This window comes from Poecilia formosa, unplaced genomic scaffold (genome assembly GCF_000485575.1).
Source record: "Poecilia formosa unplaced genomic scaffold, Poecilia_formosa-5.1.2 Scaffold770, whole genome shotgun sequence".
Classification (NCBI taxonomy): domain Eukaryota; kingdom Metazoa; phylum Chordata; class Actinopteri; order Cyprinodontiformes; family Poeciliidae; genus Poecilia; species Poecilia formosa.
This window is the reverse complement of record NW_006800709.1, coordinates 1,103-19,427: the sequence shown is the minus strand read 5'-3', so window position 1 is coordinate 19,427 and position 18,325 is coordinate 1,103. Positions and strand designations below refer to the sequence as shown.

The window sequence follows — 18,325 nt, the reverse complement described above, 5'->3', positions numbered from 1 at the left end:
TTTGAAAGGCCAGAGCACCGGGGAGTGGCTTTCCACTGCAACCCCTCTCATCTCTGGACCAGCAAGATGGCTTCCATTGCACTTTGCCTTCAGCAGCGATAAACAGAGGTAAGTACACTATTAATTTGTCACAAAAAGTTGTTTTAATATGTTTTTAGAATAGAAGTAGCCCTTATAGTAGCGGTTCTCAACGTGGGCGGTACCGCCCCCCAGGGGGCGTTCAGAGTACCGCAGGGGGCCCTGGCGGACATTTTTACAAAAGTGGGGCGCTGGGATGCCTTTGGGGGACTTTGAGCAACTTGGTAAAACTGTATTGTTTAACATTAACCCATGCTTGGCTGCAACGATATACATGGCAGCTTTTCTTCTATTCAGTGTTTGTTTGCTTCTGTTAGCTTATTGGCGCAGCTCCGTTCTCCTGCTACTGGTAGCTAAAATCACGATAACCTCACTGTGTATCCCTCTGAAAAATGAACCCATTTAAATAAAGAAATCCCTCCACCGTGATACCTTGATAGAGGGCGTTCATTTTATAGCGATAACACCGGAGCTGTAAGTGGTCCGGTATGAAACTGGAGTGATAGAACAACACAGCACTTTTAAATTTCAATAATCAGAATACCGAAATTGTTTCCGTTGTTTTAAAATGTTTATGTCACTCTGCCTTTTCCCATCGATAAGCTTCCCGACCGCCNTTTTGGGTTCAGCAACCCTAATAATAATGTCAAAATGTTTGGTTTGCTGAATAATGTATTCACTTTTGTAAGCCTTCATTGGTAATCTACAATGTTAAGTGTCAATGAAATATTTATATACTAATACAGTGTTTCTCAACCCTGGTCCTCATTGCCCCCCTGATCTGCATGTTTTAGATGTGCCTCTATTCCAGAACAGCTGATTCAAATGATTGCATGACCATCAAGTACTGCAGAAGCCTGTTAATCACCCAGGGATACAATTAGGTCTGTGGCAGAAACATTCAGGACAGGGGGGCGGTGAGGACCAGGGCTGTGAAACACTTTTCTAATATGTTATTTTCACTCTGTCTAAAGCTCCTCACGTTCTTGGGAGGATTGTAGGACCTTCAAGCCATACAAACTACAATATGTACAATAATGTGTGGAGTGAGTGTAAAAAAAAAACTTTGTTCATTGAAAGCACAACAGCATTTATTTTTGTTCTGTTTGTGTCAACCCTCTCCACGGAGCTCTGCCATCTCTGCTGGTAGTTGCTTCCTCCTGAAGGAGATCCAGTTGTTCTGACGGTTCTTCTCATCGTTGACCATCATGTCAGCCATGTTCATCTTCTTCTGTTCCCTGGGAAAAGTACCATATTTTCCACACTATAAGGCACTCTCAATTATGGCGTCCATTTCTGTATTTAACCCATACATAAGGTGCACCGGATTATAAAACGCATGCTAAAACATACGGTCAACTAAGAAAAGAAAAGGTAACGGAAACAAAACGGTAAGTTTAAGCTTTGTTCGACTATGTAACAATACACTCACGTTATTTTTTTATTCTTCTTCCACAAATCCATCAAAGTTCTCCTCTTCTGTATCTGAATTGAACAGCTGGGCAATTTCGCCATCAAACATGCCAGGTTCCCTCTCATCATTGTCGGAGTCAGTTTCGTTGCCAGGTGGCTGTTCAGCAATGATGCCGGCTTTTGCGAAAGCTCGGACAACAGTTAAAGCAGATACATAGCCCAGGCATCCACAATCCATTCACACGTGGTGACGTAACTCGCCCGGCGCTGCCTCCCCGTCTTAGTAAACATGTGTTCGCAGTCTGTCATCCATCGCTCCCACAACGCTCATTGAACGCCCTGTTTACACCAATGTCCAGCGGTTGGAATTCTTTTGTTAATCCTCCGGGAATGACGGCAAACTCCGAATTAGTTTGCTTCACTTCCTTTTTCACAGTAGCAGTGAGATGGGCGCTTATGGAGCCGCAGATGAACAGGGACGGTGATGCGTGGAAAAACCTATCTGGTTTTTATCGGAGGCGTATGCTGCAGAACTGGGACAACAATTCTCTGATTGGTTTATTGCTGCTGGCGTAAGTACTTTACGTGTTACGTAATGTCCTCTGATTGGTTTATCGCTGCCAGCGTACATCTTTGAGTCAGGGACAGATTTTGGAACTTGGTGCACACATAAAGTGCACCGGATTATAAGGCGCACTACTAATTTTTTGAGAAAATTTAAGGCTTTTAGGTGCGCCTTATAGTCCGGAAAATATGGTAATCAGATGTAACTTAGCTTGTATCATATAAATGTAGATAAATAAATAAATGTGGAAGTTACATACACAGAAGGAGTTATTTAACAGACATGTTACTTTACAAATATGCAAACACTTTCTTACCATCCAGATATACAGAATTATAAATAACTGGAATAGTTGTGTAAATTAAAGACAAAATGTAATTACTTTAAAGTTTTAGACCTATGCAGACATACAGCCATGGATAAAATACCACTCTTGTTTTCTTCAGGTTTGTTTTACATTTTTATGTCCTATACAATTAATAGTTCATAATCATTTAATTAGAGAACTGATATCTAGCTATTTTACAAAAATATATCAAATAACATGTTTTATTATCTCACAACAGCAGAAACTCCTGTGCAACAATAGCAAAATGAGAAACAACCGAAGCACGTAGATTCGCAGAGATAAAATATGAACAAATGAAGGCAACATGCTGTACACAATATTGACAGTTATTTATAACTGAGGAATGTGCAACTGAGTATCTTAAGAAAATGTGCATGTTGTGTTTGAGCAATAAAAATACAGCAGACTTTATGTTTCAAATGACTGTATGTAGGCAACCTTAAAAGTAGTAAAAACCAGACAGATATATCTCCAAACTGCTCACCTGGCTGGAGAGCAGCAGCGGCGTTAGCTGCATCTGAGTCGGGGTTCATCGTAGGGCGGCATCGGGCTCCGAAGCGGCAAAGGAGGGTTTCCATTCTCTCCGCTACGGTGACAAAAACGACTCATTCCTCACGGGTCCATCGAGCTGCTGCTTAATATTGAAATCCGAAGCAAAGAAAAGCCGGCATCTTTTAAAGTTCACCAGTTGTTTCTATCTTCCATCACTTCCGTGTTGCATTGAGTTTGAAACTTTGCGTCCTTGTATTTTCAGGCAGTTCGTTTTTTCGTTTTAAATGAAAAATGAGAAAACGGAAATAGACTCGTTTTTTTTTTTTCCGTTTTCCGTGTATGGTTCGTTCTTTGGTTTTTTCGTTTCAAAATAAAATTGCAAAAACAAAACAAGCATGTGTTTTCTTTTGTTTGTTTGTTTTTTCGTTTTTAAAACAAAATTAGAAAAATGGCAATTGCAAAAAGAAAAAAGAAAATGGGCTGTCAATTTCGGTTTTCATTATTTCATTTTTGACAAGCGGTTTGTCCCGGAAGTTCTCTCTGTCCGGCTTACACAGGGATCGTATAACACACATTTTGCAGGCTGCAGGGAGACAAGCTTGTTCATTTCAGGCTATATACTGTAGTATTTTCTGCCAGCTGCAAGTCAGTTTAAGTAATTCTCCTGTGAGAAACAAATAATACCAGACATCTGGTCACCTAGAAAAATGGTTAGCCTGAGTTTTTAGTTTAGTTTTTTACTTTGAAAGGCCAGAGCACCGGGGAGTGGCTTTCCACTGCAACCNACTTGTGTGGCCCCCTGCAGATCAGATTAAGCTGTATGCGGCCCCTAAACCAAAATGAGTTCGACACCCCTGCGCTGGAGGGACTATGTCTCTCAGCTTGTACAGGTGGTATCCAAGTAGCTTGATTCAACTGCCAATGAATACTGGCATGTGTCTACACCCTATAGACCCTGCTATTAGGGGTGGAGAATTTTTTGTATATACAATACAATATATTGTATTTTTATTTTGGATTAATATACAATATTTATCCAAGATATTGTATATTTTGGATAACCTTTTTTGCATGCTTGTTCATGACATACCAGATGATAATTGGTATGCTAATGCTATTCAGAAAGGAAAAACTTAAACTAAACGGTTTGAATGACTGGCAGAATGTTCTAGTCGCGGTTTGAGCGTCTTTTTAAACCAGAACAGATTAAAGGTTGGTAAAAAAAATAAATAAATTGGACGGACTAGCCCTTTAGATACTTACTGAATGGGAAGCTGCATTTAGCAGCCATTAGCTTCATATACAAAACAAAGTCGGAGTTAAAGGCTATCTGTGTGAACGTATCGTGATCTAATTAATTACATGCCGCTTTGGACGAGTGTAGAAAAACAAAGTGTGCGGGACAGAGAGAACTATGCAGGCTGCAGGGAGACACGATTGTTCGTTTCAGGCTATATATACTGTAGTATTTTCTGCCAGCCGCAAGTGACCAATGTCCGGTATTATTTGTTTCTCACAGGAGCATTATTTCAACGGACTTGCGGCTGGCAAAAAAGACTACAATATATAGCCTAAAACGAACAAGCTCATCTACCTGCAGCCTGCATAATGTGTATGATACGACCCCTGTATAAGCCGGACAGAGAGAACTAATGGGTCAGATCGCTTGTCAATAATGAAATAATGACAAGTGAAATTAACAGGTTGTTTTCTTTTTTATTTTCTAATTTCGCTTTAAAATTGAAAAAACAAAAAAACACATGCTTGTTTTGTTTTTGCAATTTTATTTTGAAACGAAAAACCACGGATTCGTTTTTCTTCTCTCTTTGCTGCTCCGTCTGCCCACGCCCTTTGCTAATCAGTGAACAGGAGCAAAGCTTGCGTCAACCACTAAACCAGGGCCGGTGTTCTTACTATCAGTGCTACCCTTAAATCCATCCTACCTTGTCATAATGCGCATGCGCACATCGATGCTAAGTCACATACTGCTTACGCAGCAGATTTCTTAAAAATACGTTCTACCTGTGGAAGTTTCGTTTTATGTGATTTATTTCATCGCAGATTAATTTAATTTATTTTATACCTGGCTTTCATTAAGCTGCTGTATTACTTCATGGTTTTAGTTTACATGACAGACAGCTTGTAAATATATTTATAAATGGCTTTAGTTTGCCGTCTGCAATGCCGTAACTGTAAACAAGTTATTATTATTTGGCGTTTAATCAGGACAACATACGTTGTTTTGTGGGGGGTTTTGTATATACTGCATTGTATATTTGTAATTTTTGTATTTTGTCATTTTTAATATACTTTAAAATATTTTAGTTCAATAACACTCTTTACCTTGCAAAATAGATGTTGGTAGCGATACTATGTGAGATGTATAATAGCTGTGTAATTCACATGAATCATATCCTATCATTTCAGGTGCACAGTGACCTGCGTAGTTCGGTGGACACATTGTGGCTGCACTGCATTTAATAAAGTCTGTCATACAACGGATTAATGCGCAAAAAACAGTTGCGGTGATTTGTATTTGTCATTTAATTCCAGTAAAACCCTGTTTCCCCTGTCTGACACTGTTTTATTCTTACAAATGCCTGTGCATTTAAAATATTTTTAACAGGTAGGATATTCTAATAAAAAGATTAGTGCATACATCTATAGCTTTTCATTTTTAATGGGCAGGATATTCAGAGGAAGGAAGTGATGTTCTTGTGGTTTCGTCATGTAACGAAACCACAAGAATATCAACGAAGCTAGGCTACTGACATCTGACTTTTAGAATCTTCCATTGGTTGTTACTTTTAAAAATAAAATTTGAAATTTGTTTTGTTTGTGGTGGGGCGGCGGGAGGGCGTCTGGGGGGTCACGGTGATTGGCAATGTTCCATTGTGAACTTGAACATTGATAGGTTCGCATGTCGCCACAGTGATTGGCCGTATTCCATTGTGAACTCGAACATTGATAAGTTCGCATGTCGCCACGGTGATTGGCCGATTTCCTTTGTGAGCCCGGACATTGATAGGCTCGGTCCATTGTGAGGCGGTATGACATTGGCTAAACCGTTCAATGTGAGAATGGAGAGGGCCAAGGCCATTGGAGGAGAAACACCAACTTATGTGAGTGAAGTAGCGCAGGTGGGCGGCCCAGCCCCCCCTATAGCTCTGCAGTCAGGCCACACTTCCAAATATTAAATGAACATTAGCCGCCTCATTTGGCTCTTGTCTCTTCACAGTGGAGGTTGATTGTTTACAGTGCAAGCAGCATCTCGTAAGCTTCATAGCACTAAACTGGCACATTATATATGTCACGGACAAATGTTAGCAACTTAGTAAAATTTAAAAACTCAACAGTCCATGGTTTTGACTGACGTGAGGACAAAAGAAGAACTGTTGTCAATTTATCCATTTTATCGAGGAATGCTTGCTTCCTTGGAATGTTTGTCACTGAATGTTCCGTCTCTCACCAGAACTTTTTCTGTCCTGAATGTTCAGAAATTATTTTCATAAAAACTGAAATATTTGGTTTATTTTAATTCTGATTGAATGTTTGCGTCCAAGGAAGTAATCGTTTCTCGACAAAATTGATAAATTGACAACAGTTCTTCTTTTGTCCTCACGTCAGTCCAGATCTTCACTTGACTGTCTTGCTAATATTGTTGTAAGACCAGAAGTGACCAAAATAAGAAGCAAGGTAAAGTTATTACTGGCAAACCTCTATGTTGATAATATTGTCACCTGGACGGACCCAGAAAGCTGACAGAGGAAGCTTGGTAGAAAGGTCTCTTATGCTGTAGTTAATAATGGAGGTGGCTTCAAACTCACCTAATAACTGTCAGTTTACGCCACCAAGAATGGAGTTATTGTTTATAACAGTTTGTCATCTGAGCCACAAAACCAATGACGGTACATTGCTATGCATTTCCAGGCTTTCTAATTGTTTGGAAGTTTCCTTGGTGGACTCACAGACAGCTGATCACCAGCGATTATGATTATTGGGTGGACATATTTCACCATTGAGGGCAAGTCAATGGTGTAAAAGTCAAGTCTGCAGCTTGACCAAGTAAGCTGAAGACTTGCAGCTTACTTGTTTCAGCTTACTTGGTAAAGCTGGTAAAGCTGCTTGGGCTGTCTTTACCAGCCCAAGCAACTTGTTTCACAATATCACATGTTTCATATTGCTATCTGATACATTAACACACTGAAAATCCTATTATAGCTGACACAAACCTTTAATAAATACTTTTTTTCATCACTGTCTTCTGTTATCTCTTGCCTTGATACACTGTCACTTTTCACTAGTGACGACAAAAATGCAAATTAAGGTGTCGTGGTCATGGAGAAAAGCTATTAAAATGTCTCCATTCAAAGTATGATGGTGAATTGATTGTGGCTTCAAACAGGTTTATTTATTTTATTTCACTGGGAACGGAATACACTGGTGCTAATTTACAGATTATTCTCTTAACTATGACTCAGAATGGCTCTCAGTGTTGAACAGACTTCACATCCTTGAGATGAGAATTTCATTTCATTGTTTTAGAGAAAGCAGCTATAGCTCTGAATGAAAAGCCTCTGAATATGGGGATCTTCAAGTATTGCACCACATTTATTATAGCTTTTTCTTCTGCACTTTGACTGGGTCGTTCCAAGCCATATGGTTTGATCTAAAGCCTTCTATTCTAGCTCTGAGTTTATGTTTATGTTTTTTTTCCTGCAGGAAGGTGAACCTTCATCCCTGTTCCAAGTCTTCTGCAGCCTCGGATATTTTTTTTTCAGGATTGTTCTGGATTTAGTTCCATTTGCCTTCACATAAATTCTGACTTGTGTACCTGCTGAAGGAAAGCTGTTTAGCCATGGAGATGACATGGTCACTTTGAGTTTTTCAACTCTAACAATGCCCACTTGGCAGCCAAAGCATTCTGTTTTGGTCCAATCTAATCAAAACACCTTCTTTCACATATTTTCTGAGCCCCCTACAAATTTTCAAGAAGTCTCATGTTGTTTTTTAACAATCACTTTCCTCTTGCTACTCTTCCACCAATATCAGATTGCACAATTCCAAGTTGTCCTGTTGACTGAGTTGTGGTTCTCTACAGCTCCTTCAAAGTTAATACAGGCCTCAAGGCTTCTTCTCTGACTGATTAATGAGGCCCTTCCTTGGCATGTCAGTTTAGACAAAAACAACCATCTTTTGCAAGGCAGTTGGTTGAAGAATGCCAGGCTTATTGTGCAGTTACAGGAGCTGTGTGATATGGAAGCCCATTTCCGCCATGAACAANAGCGATAAACAGAGGTAAGTACACTATTAATTTGTCACAAAAAGTTGTTTTAATATGTTTTTAGGATAGAAGTAGCCCTTATGAGCTTCATTTACGCACTTAGTTATGTGCAGTTTGAAATATACTCCGGAGTTTTCGGAGCACCGTAGCTCCGCTAACGGGGCCCGGCGGCTCCAGCCTCAGCGGGCAGGTGGTGTGTGTTTACTCCGCTAACCACTGTCTGGGCAAGTCACCTTGTCGTATTCCGCTGCTTGATATCTGATCGTAGCATCTCAAAGTGTGACATGAAGAGTTGAATGTGTTTGCATATATACTGTTTGATACATTTGTCAAAATATAATATTCCTCTTTGGAGAGTTCAATATTTCTGAAGATGTTAGTATCTTCTAAACATTGACATCATCCATTACTAATATCCCCTTCCTCTGATCTTTTTGTAGTTTGCAAATTGTGTGAAATATATTCATCCCTTCGTTGGCTTCTTACATGCAGTGTGAACTTTTTTTAATATTTATTTTTTATTATTTCAGGCAGGCGGCTCTTGAGGAGAGGCCTCAGCTCCAGGTTTGGATGCAGCTTCCCAGAATCTCCCAGTCATCCTCTTCCTCCTCCTGACATCGTCTTCCTCACTGTCTCTTCATCTTTTATATACATAAATTATAGGACTATTTTTCATGATTCCCCAAACATTCGCTGAATATCTGTGTATGTTTTGTAATAAATACATTTTTATGAAAATGTTTTGTCTGTTTATTTTGTAAGATTTGAGTTTAAAGCTCTGACTACATATAGGTTGATACAAATTAAATATTAAATAATTGGGGCCTGCCCATAGCAATGCATAAGGAGAGCAGTGACTGACCTGCGAAGCAGGTCAGTCACTGCCTCCATGCATTGCATGGCAGGCACCTATTGTTCTTCACCTAATAGAATGTCTCTTTATTATTCTAGATTATTTATTTTTCTTCCATCACCGTTAATGCGGCTCGTACCGCTGCATGTACCCCCACAAAAGTGGTATCAAATCGTGCGGCTCGATGCCGAGAAGGGAGCTATTATTTTTATTGGGGATCGGAGTTACGACGGCAACGTAAAAAGTGAAAAACGAGCTAAATTTCCGCAGAGTGTAACTGACACCAACTGCCGCTTTTTTAGAGTGAGAAAAAGTGTGGATTTTTGACCCCAAAATAATTTTGAAATCGCTCTCATGGGTGCANACCATCTTTTGCAAGGCAGTTGGTTGAAGAATGCCAGGCTTATTGTGCAGTTACAGGAGCTGTGTGATATGGAAGCCCATTTCCGCCATGAACAAAAAATTAAATAAAAGACCAACAGGAAGTCATAATTTCGACTTTCAAATTGATAATTATGAGATTCAAATTCTAAATTTCGACTTTCAAAGTCATAATTTCAACTTTCAAAGTCATAATTATGAGATTCAAAGTCATAATTTCGATTTTCAAAGTCATAATTATGAGATTCAAAGTCATAACTTCGACTTTCAAATTGATAATTATGAGATTCAAAGTCATAATTTCGACTTTCAAATTGATAATTATGAGATTCAAATTCTTAATTTCGACTTTCAAAGTCATAATTATGAGATTCAAAGTCATAATTTCGACTTTCAAAGTCATAATTTCGACTTTCAAAGTCATAATTATGAGATTCAAAGTCATAATTTCGACTTTCAAAGTCATAATTACTACTGTCAGTCATCATTTCGACTTTAAAAGTCATAATTACTACTTTCAGTCATCATTTCGACTTTCAAAGTCATAATTATGAGATTTAAAGTCATAATATCGAGTTTTAAAGTCATAATTTTGACTTTCAAAGTCATAATTTTACTTTTAAAGTCATCATTTCGACTTTCAATTCATCATTATGAGATTCAAAGTCTGACTTTGAAAGTCAAAATGACTTCATGTTGGTCTTTTATTTTTTTGTTATGGCGGAAATGGGCTTCCATAGTGTAACTTGTATTCAGTGTGTTGAATACAAATTCCTTTGTTTACTGAAATATTCAATGTTTAAATGTAACATATTCTGTCTGACAGCTACACTTTAGGACTACAGTGATTACAGACTCAAGACCAATACAAATTTATGTGATTTCTTACAAAACAACCTACACCACAATCAACTGAAGCAAATGTATTAGAAGAGTGAAAGTCTATTACAAAAAGCAAAGGATTGGGTCAGTACACAAAATATGAAAAATTTTGAGTGAATTATTTCAATCTATTTAAAAGCCACTGTTTTAGCAAACAAATTACACACTAAATAAGAGTTTTGGAAGGTAGAAGTAGTCCGAAAGCAAATATGTGCAGAAGCCTAAAAAATGAAGTGATTATTTCAAAACTCACTTTTTCATTGTTACAGACAAATCCCTCTGCAAATATCCCCCATTCATCCCTAAACATTGTTTTGGAAGCTAATTTAAATTCTGATTGGCTTCAGTTTTTCCATCTCTCCTACACAAAAAATATGCAGAGTGATGGATGCTACAATAGATTTCTTAGGCCTATTTTTACAGAGTGTAAATTAATGCAAATGAGATAATTATGGTTAAAAAGTCAAGTTAGTGGAAAATGCTGCAATACCTCTGAGCATTGTGGTAAACTACATGGACACACCTGAATCAGAATGACAAACAATGAAAAGGCCAATTCTTCCCTCCCAGAAGAAATTAAAACTGCACAGTGTATGTGAGCATTATATAAATTTTATTACATATACCTCTGAAAACTCATTTCAGTCTGGAATTGCTGTCTTTTTTAGTCATATTTTGAAGGCAAAGCATGGCTTGTTCAGTAAACTGCTATATATTGTTTTTCTTCCCCTCTTGACACAGACATGGTTCTTTGGATTTTTGCTTACTGTCTTCCTTTATGCAGCCCACCTGGAGTGTGGCTGCACCAGCTCTGATTATTTTAGTTATGTGTCTAGACAATGTTCATCATCATGAAAAGCACTGAGTGTGTCAATAGTCTGCTTTTCCTTTTTCTGAGGATGAGAGGTTCACTCACTGCTGCACGTCTAAAATCCCGATAGGTGACACACCATGGATTTTTCTCTCCCCTGTTGATAGCTTAGAAGCAGCTTTTTCCCCCATCAGCATCAAAGAAAACTGCATAGAGAAGTGAAAACAGCAGCCTGCTTAACCTAGCAGGCTTGCAAAGGTAGGTCAGACCTTGTGAAATAGCTTTGATTTCTCAGTAATATGTTTCCCATGTGACATGACTGGTTTACCTCTGACCGATAGTCAACAGCAGAAAAGCAACACATTTCAATAATTGTGAGAGTTATACAGGTAAGTATTCATAATAAATATTTTGTTAAGCCACCTCTTAGTTTAATTCCACTGTTCAGTCTTATTTGTTACATTTCATTTGATGAATTACAGAGAATTTGAATGAAAACCAAACCAACTGAAACTTAATTCAGCTTCAGCTTAAAGTTTTGGTAACATTCACCCTTTTAAATTCTAGTAGAAAAGGCCCTTAATTCCATTATTTAATTTTCTCAATTTAATTTATTTAGATAAACATTGAACTTTTTATGATCAAAGGTCACCTCTACATCTAGATTTCAGGAAGTCACTTGAAGAGCCTGTCAGTTCATGGAATTTTCACATTAAAACTTTCAGGCATGACTGATTTTTAAAATTTACTCATGCAACTATGAAACAGATAATTATGGTGGAAAATTTGGATTTTGGATTCCAGTAAATTTACTGAATAAAAAAAGATTCTTGACTGGCCATGAACAATTTGCAATAAATATTGAATTTAATTATGACAGAAATACCAACATTTAATCACCTCATAGCTTTGATTAACCACAAACACAATAACAGATTACTTCAAAGTTCAGAAATCTGGACATGGTAATCTCCTGCATTAAGTCTTGCCAGAACTTATCGCTGGATCAATATCAGACCTGCAACATGTAGGAAAGGAGCAAAGAGAGATCATTTTTAACAAGCAGTCTTCTATTGTTCAAACTTGAATATAGACTTAAGATCCTGTTGGGGATACTTGTGTGTGCATTTGAAAGTCTTATGGAAGCTTATATACTGAGAATTGTACCTTAGGAAAAAATTGTCTGAGTATAGAAGAGCAAAACAAAACAGAAATAAAGAAAGTAGTATATGCACACAGCAAATTCACAAGTGCTCAATATTTTGGTGTTTGTGCAAAAGCAGAGAAAATTTTACTCTTAACAGAGTCGCATTCTATATATGTAACTCTGGGATGTATAATAGTAGCAGTGAAAAAAATCAAGTGTTAAAAAATCAGATTTGACAAAGTGTTTCTGTGTCAAATCTGGAGGTGTTAAAATAGAACCAATAACTCTTGATTTCTTAACTCTGACCTCTTACAGCGGCAATAACATTAAAAGAGTCACTGACTATGTTGGTCTCAACTATTATCATGAGATGAGGCCAAACTCTGAGAGACATCACATTCGCCACTTTGCTCGGTGATAGCATATTTAGATTAACAGGCCGAAATGCATTATTTGCAGGCGGGGTAGTGCTAAAAAAAGTGAGCATAACATTCAGGCAAATTTTTTGTTAACACCTAAAATACACCTAAAACAATTTTCACATCGTGAAATGTTGACATACAAATATGCCTGTACTTGAAGTCTGTAAATCAATGGAGCAAACAGCAGTAGCAGATGTGCTGATTGGGTTCTATGTCAACATACAACAAACTCTATGCAAAAAGGCCCTGGAAAGATTTGAACTTGGAATCTCCTTGCTGTAAGGCATTGGCACCATTCAGCCTGCCAGTTAGTGTGTTTACTAGACTATTGTCTTTATTACTTCAGCAACTTAAACCCACTTTCCCAAACTATTAACAATTTGAGAGGTCAATCTATTACTAAGTCTATTACTATTGGTGCACATGTTCAAGTTTAAGCTTTGTGTGTTTCATTTTTCCATTTACTATTCCTATAGATTTGAGACTTTTGTTTGATCATATTCCAAATGTTTAACCTTTTTGAAAACATAGGTTTGCTCTGTGCTGAATACAACCTAACCTTTAAAACTACTACTGCATTAGCTTTCTGCAATTGAAGTTTCTCTTAGCTCATGATGACATTTTCAAGAAAAGCAACAAATATTATTTTTCTTGAATGTCCTCAACACACATACACACACACTTCCAGTCCAATGCCTTTCTCATCTTTGTTTAGTGGTTTTAATGTTTGTTTTCCCCCTCAGTTCACATATTGCTTAGCTTAAATCTATTTTTCAAATGAGTCATGGCTTCCAATGGGAACATGCTTTTGAACCCATGAGCTGTAGCTTACATCTGCATCTTGTTTATTTCTTATGTGGGCTTTTCAGACGTGATGTACATGAATTACACTGGAGGGGATTTTTTTGAGAGACATCAATACTTGTATAAATGGAAGTACTACATGTAACAAATGTCTAATTCACGCTCATTATGGTGCTCAAACCTGGGTCCTAAGAACAAGTGGTGTTTTTGTGTTAGGGGATAGGTTTAAGACTAAGGTGTGAAAAAAGTCAAGATTTGGTTACAGAAATTAATGAAAAATTAATGGAAGTCAAAGAAAAAATTGTGAGGATAGAAAGATATACTATGTGTGTGTGTGTGTTTATCAAATTCATACTCACCACACTGACAGTGGTGAGTACACGCAGGAATCTCTCAGAGATTGTGAAGCAATGTAAAAGCTGTCCACCAACCAGAGTCAAAGTGGGGATTTAGATTTTCCAATTTTTTAATCTGTGGTAATTAATGAGTCAGAGAGGCTGTCAAGTAGCTGCTTGGAAACTTAGCCTTTTTTAATCCTTTGTGGGAAATGGATATTAAGAAAAAACATGTGAATTCAATACAAAAATACTTCATTAATTCCAAAAGCAAATTAAATAAAACATGGTTAAAAACTAGTTTGCAGACATGTTGGCCATAAATTTTTCCTCCCATAAGAATGCCTGTTATGTTATTCTAATCTTCACATTACCATGTACTCTAAAAATTTAAAATGGATGTTTTAGAAGATTTGGTTAGGTGATTTAATTAATGGTAGTAAGATAATATCTGAGTTTATTCAGTCTAACCATAAAATAAACCAATGTGGAAACATGCAATTAAGATAAACATCGTCCAAGTTCTGGTTTAATGCTTAACCCTTTCATGCATAGTGGTCACTACAGTGTACAGCTATCTAAAAGCCATTTTCTTGTGCTTCTTGTGGATTTTTATATCGTAAATGCACACAGACCACTGAAGTGGACACTAATGCATCATAAACTACACTATCAACTACTGGTCATCAGCTGCAAATGCAAGAAATTATTTTTGCTAAATCCAATATGGCTGACAGATAAAAAAGCATGCCAACTGACCCGGTCCCTCCACTGTAGACAACTCTTGCAGGTAAAAAAATATTATGATGTCAGATAACCCCTAAAGAACAATACTACTGATGTATTTTTCAAATAACAACTTAGTATTTGGAGAAAAATACAATTGATCACCTAAGAAAAATAAAATTTAAAAATAATTTTTTTAACAATTTCCCCCCCCCCTTTTTTTATGCCTTAAGAAAATAATAAAAAAAAATCTGGAAAAAAATCCTGGCATGAAGGATCATAATTCATGCATGAAAGGGTTAAGTTACCTACTCTCAGTGTTGTAGTCAAGACCACCTAACCCGAGACCAAGTCAAGACCAATACCAGCACCCCACGCTACATGACACGATAAAATGTAAAATATGATCAAAATTGCTTCTTAAATTGATCTGAAAGATTCACATTCCCATAAAAACACCTAGATATTAAATACTTAGAGCTGAAATAAATTTAACCAATATTAGAAGCAGAACAAACTCTGCTCTGCTTCCATCTCTGTGCTACAATCCGCAGTGTTCTCATGCCATCCCTAAAAAGATAACGCCCTGGGCATATCACTCATGTCAGAAACCACCACTGTCTGCACCATTAAACATAGCAATTGAGGCAATGCCCTGATGGTAAACAACGCTCAACTATGAACACTGTCCAAGGCACAACAACAAGAAGTAACCAAGCACAAGGCGTGCACTGTGACTGTCTCTCCCGCTACATGAAGCCAGGCAGCACCGTGCTATAATGTCTGTCACCATGAGAGGTGATGAAACAATCAAATAGCAATGCTCATTCTCTTTCTTTCTTATGTTTTATTTATTTTCTAATTAAGTAAATACCAATGTATATAATTAAATAAAATAATGATATCTACTGCAGTGTACGCAGAGCATTAAAAACAAAGAACGGCTCTCAGTGAGGCTTCACTCCAATAGGACTTAGTAAAGATCCGTCCAGAAGAATTGGATCATTCGTGAATGTCATATCACTATATTACAAACTTTGGTCACAGCATTGTCCCATATATGCGTATGTTCTTAGTAAAGATCCTGTAAGTGTCACTAAAATGATTTATGTTATTAAAAAATTTATGTTTATTTCTGTTAGGATTATGTATTTGAAGTTGTTTGGTTCACGTTTTGAGATTCGTGTAAAATGATTACATTTTACACGAACTTCCAACAAACTGTTTTTTGTTGGAAGTTATCACAAGATTTGTGTACGTGATTTGTGCGTTTGTGCTGCGAGACTTGAAAGAACGGAGAAGGAGCGGAAGCCTGGAGATGAGCACGTGCAGCAGCCTTGTGTCTCATGTTAAGAGCAGATAAAGTAATATTCTGCTAAAGACCAACCTCCGAAGTGGCAGGCGACCACGAGTTTTCATGGCATTTATTAAAAAGAGTCCGTCTAAAGGAAGCCGTGCCAGTGTTGTCACTTTGGAGCTACAGAGCCGTTCAGAAGAACCGGATCGCTCATTAATGTCACATCACTATATTGCAGACATTGGCCACAGCGTTGTCCCATATCTGCGACACGTCAGTCAAGACCTCCGCACAATAATTCAGCACAGTGAGTGACAACTTTTTTTCATCACGAATGCTTAGTGTCTCTGTACAGGTAGCTGTACCAACATCACATCAAGGGAGCTTACCTTTTTTTGAGCTTCTCTTCTAAGTGACGAAAAAAGTTAGACGTAGTCCAACGTCTGTGAAAGCGAAGTGCTGCTGAGTTAGCTGTCGCCATCTGATTTCTTATGATTTATGCAGCGCAGTTCTATTACTGACTGTTAGACAGACACCTTCTGCCCATCAGAGAACACCATTGTGCACGTCTTGGAGCGCCCTTGCGAGTGAAAGGTGGGAAATGGGGAGGGGGAGTAACAGAAACACGTTTGTTTGGATTTTAATCGGGGCGTTTTGCATCCAGTGAAAACAAACATGTTACCAAATAAACTGCACAGTATGCGGGTATTTTAGTGATATTTCCACAGTTGTGGTCTTGACTGATCTTGAAATAAAATCCCGAGTCCTCAGCGAGACAAGACCGGGACCAAATGCGGTCGAGTCCGAGATGAGACCATCAAAAAATTATATAAAAAAATGTATTTCAAGACCGGTCTGGTCTTGAAATACATGTATGTTTTCTACGGTATGTTTTCTACGCTGATGTTCCTTCCTTGGGGTGGTGGGGGGCACCGATTTATGTCTTCACATCCACCTGAATAATGTGCAGTTGCGCCACTGTATTTGCATTAAAAACAAAATGAAAAACATCGTGAATAAACTTTAATGTGCTTGTTATTTAGCAGACAAAAATTAATTTCAACAGTCAACCATCAGTAGCCATTTATGGCTACTGATGCTGATTGGTTTTTGGAAGAACAAAGAGTGGGGAAAAAAAAAACCAATTCACGTAATTATTTTTCGACCTGAGCAAAAATGATCTGCTCTGGGCAAAGTGTGGTTGAACATTTGGTCCGACCCATAAAAGGACCAAATGGGCCCAATGTCCTTTTTATTTATTTTTTTTTTCATCCTAATGCCAGAAAACATCATCACAGTTCTATAAAAGGTGACAAATACAGAAATCTCATTTAATTTTTAGGCAGAATTGGTTCGGACCTGGACCGGATCAGAGCCAAAGCCCTTTTTCAGATGTCAGACCGGTTCATGATCCCGACCCGAAGCTACCGCTGTGCGTAAACCTTTGGGTGACCGTTATGATCTGGAGCCTTAGATTTGGTCCAGATCTCAGTGCTGGAAGTTAATTAGTAAACTGTGATTATAACTTATTGCTTTTTAGGCTGGCCAACTAAACTACGCCCTTCTGCCATATTTTACTAACTCAAACACAGAAGCTGTTTAGAGGTGCTGTTGATTTTAGCAGCTAGAGGGGCCCCTAAGTCAAAGTCTGCGCAAGGCCTCATGCAGCTTTGGACCAGTCCTGCACAATGAGTAAATCCGCTGCACTGCAGAGAGATGCGCAACAAACGGGAGATTTGGCTTTAGTGGTTGTTCCATTTCGTCTCTGTTGTGTTTTTAATCGTCACAGAAACTATTCTGGTTGGTCGAGTTTATGGGACTCGACCGCGTCTGACGGTCACGAGTTAATCAGATCTCCGTGCGGCCACGCGTTAATGCGCGGCGGCACGGACATTGGACATGCATAGACAACACATTTGATATGGTTTGATGCATCGTGTAGCCGGAAAAATAATACTAAAAATAATAATAATAAAATAATATAAAATCAGCGTGATGCATGACTCCGAGAAGAGCGCGAAAGCTCCTCACCGGGCTGAACCTTCATGATGAGGTTAGCGCTGCTCCGGCCAACCGGGACCACAGACATAAACTTTACAGGGAAGACAGACACAGAGCCACACGCTGGGCAGCGCGTTGAGATGTAAACACCGTATATAATTGTTTGTTCTGTAACAGGTGGAACCACCAGGTGTCACTTCCTCCACATCTTGAGCTCCCATAAAAGGGAAGCTGGCAGGCTGGTGGCCAATTGTCAATTTCCTCTGTGTGTTCGACCAGGTGTGTAGGCCCACGCGTTCCACTGTTTGTGATGAGGTTTGTGTGTTTGTTGTTTTGTGGTAAGGACAAAATTCTTTTAATTTGATTATATTAAATCAGTGTTGACGTGGTGTTTTTATATAGGGCCACACTTCATTTTTAATGATCTGACGGTAGCGTCACCTGGGCGTGTTGTTGGTCGACGCTGCAGGTAGGCTTTGTACATT

General features: G+C 38.3%; 2 long non-coding RNA genes across 2 annotated transcripts; both read right to left on the bottom strand.

The window, feature by feature from the left end:
- Positions 1 to 1,282: 1,282 nt before the first annotated feature.
- LOC107834790 (uncharacterized) lies at positions 1,283 to 2,955 on the bottom strand. The gene is made up of 2 exons (XR_001660614.1): positions 2,890 to 2,955; positions 1,283 to 1,316 (listed from the first exon to the last, which is right to left on the bottom strand). It is a non-coding gene; the product is annotated as an uncharacterized LOC107834790 (long non-coding RNA).
- Positions 2,956 to 3,682: 727 nt separating this feature from the next.
- On the bottom strand, positions 3,683 to 17,376 carry LOC107834791 (uncharacterized). The gene is made up of 3 exons (XR_001660615.1): positions 17,366 to 17,376; positions 4,880 to 4,885; positions 3,683 to 3,765 (listed from the first exon to the last, which is right to left on the bottom strand). It is a non-coding gene; the product is annotated as an uncharacterized LOC107834791 (long non-coding RNA).
- Positions 17,377 to 18,325: the final 949 nt, after the last annotated feature.